This window comes from Prionailurus viverrinus, unplaced genomic scaffold (assembly GCF_022837055.1).
Source record: "Prionailurus viverrinus isolate Anna unplaced genomic scaffold, UM_Priviv_1.0 scaffold_59, whole genome shotgun sequence".
NCBI classification, from domain to species: Eukaryota; Metazoa; Chordata; class Mammalia; order Carnivora; family Felidae; genus Prionailurus; species Prionailurus viverrinus.
Window position 1 is genome coordinate 259,513 of NW_025927621.1, and position 4,440 is coordinate 263,952.

Below are 4,440 nucleotides of genomic sequence, written 5' to 3' on the forward strand. Positions count from 1 at the left end.
TTCTGGTCCAGTGTGTCACTCAAAGCCATTGTTTCCTTGTTGACGTTCTGTTTATAGGTTCTGTCCATTGATGTGAGTGATGTGTTAATGTCCTCTACTATCATCATCATATTATAAATGAGTTCCTTTACGGTTGTTGCTAAATGTTTTGTATACTTGGTGATCGCATGTTGGGTGCATCGAAATTTACAATCATTGGATCTTCTTGTGTGGCTGTCCCCTTTAGTATCAGATCGTGTCTGTCTTCATCTCTTGTTATAGCTGTATGTATGTATGTATGTATGTATTTTAATTTAAGTCTTAGTTGACATACAGTGCATTCTCGGGTTTAGGAGTAGAATTCGGTGATTCATCCTTTACATACAACACCCAGTGCTCATCACAACAAGTGCTCTCCTTAATACTCGTCCTCCATCTAGCCCAGCGCTGACCCATCTCCCTCCATCAACTTTCACTTTTTTTTTTCTCTAACATTAAGAGACTCATGTGGTTTGTTACCACACTTCTCTTTTCCTGGCTCCTTCCTAAGTTTTCATGTGTTTTGTTTCTTAACTTCCACATGAGTGAAATCATATATGTGTCTTTCTCTGATTGACCTATTTCACGTAGCATAATACATTCGAGCTCCATCCACATCGTTGCAAATGGCAAGATTTCATTCTTCTTGAAGCTGAGTTATATTTCGTTGTATATACGTATGTATGTATATATGAACATACACATATGTCCATATGCATATACATACGTATACATACACACACCACAACTTCTTTACACCTTCCTCAGTTGATGGATACTTAGGCTTTCTCCATAGTTGGGCTACTGTTGATAATTCTGCTATAAATACTGGGTGCATGCAATGTCACTATTAGGTATTTACCCAAAGGGTACCAAAATAGAGTCTCGGTTTTAAAGTTTATTTTGCATGATATAAGTATGGCTACTGGCTTTCTTTTGACATTATTGGCATGATAAATATTTCTTCATTCCCTCACTTCAAATCTGCAGGAGACTTGGGGCGCCTGGGTGGCTCAGTCGGTTAAGGGGCCGACTTCGGCTCAGGTCATGATCTCGCGGTCCGTGAGGTCGAGCCCCGCGTCGGGCTCTGTGTTGACAGCTCAGAGCCTGGAGCCTGTTTCAGATTCTGTGTCTCCCTCTCTCTGACCCTCCCCCGTTCATGCTCGGTCTCTCTCTGTCTCAAAAATAAATAAACATTAAAAAAATTTAAAAAAATAACAAATCTGCAGGAGACTTAAGTCCAAATAAGGCTTTGTAGGCAGCATCTAGATAGACATTGTTTTTTGTTGCTTGTTTGTTTGTTTGTTTAGTCCATTCTGACGCCCTATCCAATGTCTTTGGATTGGAGCATTTATTCCATTTATAGTCAGAGTGATTATTGCTAGGTATACATTTAGTCCCATTCTACTAGTTGTTTTGTCATTGTTTCTTGATGTTTTCTCTGATCCTTTCTTGTCTGTAACACTTTTAGTCTTTCCTTTCCACTCAAGAGCCCGATTTAAATATTCTTTTCTTTTGACTGGTGGTACATTTCTTTACTTATTTTTAATATTTCTTCTTTTTAAAATTGAAGCCCAAGTTAGTTACCTTATAGAGGAATACAGTTTCAGCAGTAGAATTTAGTGATCCATCAAGTACAAAATATACCCAATACTCATCCCAAGGTCCACCCCTAATGCCCATCACCCATTTAGCCCATACCCCTATTCAGTAACCCTCCAGGAACCCTGAGGTTCTTCCCTCTATTTAACAGTTTCTTATCATTTGACTCCCTCTCTGTATGTATCTTATTTTTGCTTTCCTTGCACTATGTTCAGTTTTATTAAATTCGACAGATGAGAGAAATCATAGGATGCGTGTCGTTCTCTGACATATTTTGCTAAGCTTAAGAAAGTCCGGTTCCATCCACGTTGATGCAAAGAGCGAGATTTCATTCTTTTTGGTCACCGAGTGATAGTCCATTGTATGCATATACCATATCTTCTTTATCCATTCATCTGTCAGTGGTCATTTGGGCTCTTTGCATAACTTAGCTATTGTTGAGAATGCTGCTATAAATATTGGAGTACACGTGCCACTTCGAGTCAGCGTTAGTGTATCTTTTGAATAAACACGTAGTAGTGCAATTGCTGGGTCCTAGTGTAGTTCTATTTTTTGTTTTTGTGACGAATCTCCATACTATTGTCCAGAATGGCTACACCGCTTTGCATTCGCACCAGCATTGCAAAAGGGTTCCCTTTCCCTGCATCCTTGCCAACATCTGTCATTTCAGGAGATGTTAATTTTAGCCATTCTGATAGGTGTGAGGGGATATCTCATTGTGGGTTTCATTTGTATTTCAGTGATGACCAGTGAGATTGAGCATCTTTTCATGTGTGACCGATCTGGATGCCATCTTTCTTAAAGTGTCTCTTCATGTCTTTTGCCCATTTCTTCACTGGATTATTTGGTTTCTGGGTGTTGAGTGTGATCAGTTTTTTATAGATTTTGGATACTAACCCTTTATCTGATATGTCACTTGCAAATATATTCTCCCATTTCATTCAGTTGCCTTTTAGTTTGGCTGATTTTGTCCCCTTCTGTGAAGAAGCTTTTTATCTTCAGGACCCAATAGTTCATTGTGGTTTCTATTGCCCTTGCTTCTGGAGACATGACAAGCGAGAAGTTGCTGTGGCCAGGATCAAGGAGGTACATTGCCTGTTATCTCCTCCAGGATTTTGAATGTTCCTGAATTACATTTAGATAATTCATCTATTATGAGGTGTGTGTGTGTGTGTGTGTGTGTGTGTGTGTGTGTCGTTTAAGGACAGTGTCCAGGTTCAACATTCTCAGTGTCCAGTATTCCGAGTATCATTTTCTGAAGAGACTCTGATTCCATTCGATATTCTTTCTGTGTTAACAAAGATTCCTCACCATATGTTTGAGGGTATATTTCTGGGTTCCATATTCTGTTCCATTGACGTCTGTCTCCGTTTCTGTGCCTGTACGTCCTGTCTTGATGAATGCAGCTTTCTAATACACCATAAATCCAAAATAGTCATGTTTCCACCTTTGTTTTCTTTTTCAACATGACTTTACTTTTTGGTATCTTTTCTGGATCCTTACACATTGTAGGGTTGTTTGTTCTAGCTCTGTGGAGAAAGCTCGTGTTATTTTGATAGGGATTGCATTGAGTGTGTCGACTGCTTTGGTAGTATTGACATCTTAACAATGTTTGTTCTTCTAATACGTGAGCATGGAATGTTTTCCTTTTCTTTGGGTTTTTTCAATTTTTCTCATAGACGATTTATAGTTTGTTGCTTACATCCCCATTGGGAGAGAGTCTGAGCTAGGGTTAGGGTTCGGTCCAGGACGTTGCCAGGGCCAAAGCAACTCCAGTCTCGTGATCTCCCTAGAGGAATGAAGTAAGGGACCAGGAGACAGCGGGGGTCAATTGTTTGATTAGGTTTCAAGATCGGGTTAGGATTCGGTTGAGGTTTCTGGTTAGGGGTAGGGTTTGGGTTAGGACCCAAGAGGCTCCAGGTACTGAACCCACAGCAGGGCAGTGGTCACCCGAATGGGCTAAGTTGAGGGCACAGGGGAGAGGGCTGGTAAGGTTCAGTCTTTGGCTTCCTGGCCACGCAAATCTATGGGCCACTGGTCGGGTAGGCCTCAGGAATTCTCTCAGACAACTGCAGCCGGGCCTGCAGAATGACATTGTGAGGTTCCCGGCACCATGCCGAGGGACACTGCGTCGCTTCTGGAACCCCAGGCGCGTGGTGTTGCCAGACCTTGGGATTGGGTCCACAAGAGGAGAGAGACTTAGCTACGGTTAGTGTTTGGACCAGGGACGTAGCCAGGATCGAAGTAACTCCAGTCTCGAGATCTCCCTCGAGAGATGAAGTGAGGGCTCATGTGAAGGTGAGGTTAAAATGAAGGGATAGGGTTCAAGTCCAGCTTAGGATTTGGATGAGGGTCCGGTTAAGGGTAGGATTGGGGTTACGTCCCAGGAGCCCCCAAGTGCTGAAGCCAGAACACTTCCGTGGTCTCCACGAAGGACTGAGTTCAGGGCACAAGGGAGAGTGCCGGGCAGGGTCAGACTCTGTTCTTCCAAGGCCACACAACTCTATGAGCGCCTGGTCGGGGAAGACTCAGGAATCCTCACTGGCAGCTGCAACAGGCATGGGAAACGATATGGTGAGCTTCCAGATACCATACCAAGTGACCATGCAACCCTTCATGTCCCAAGGCGTATGGTGTTGTCAGACGTAGGGATTGGGTCCCCACGGAGAGAGAGCCTTACCTAGGATTAGGGTTTGGTCCAGGGACGTCACCAGGGCCGAAGGCACACTGAGCCCGAAATCTCTCTCAAGGCCTGAAATGAGGGCCCATGCAATGGGGCGGCTCAAGTAGAAGGTTAGGATTTGAGGATGGCTGAGATGG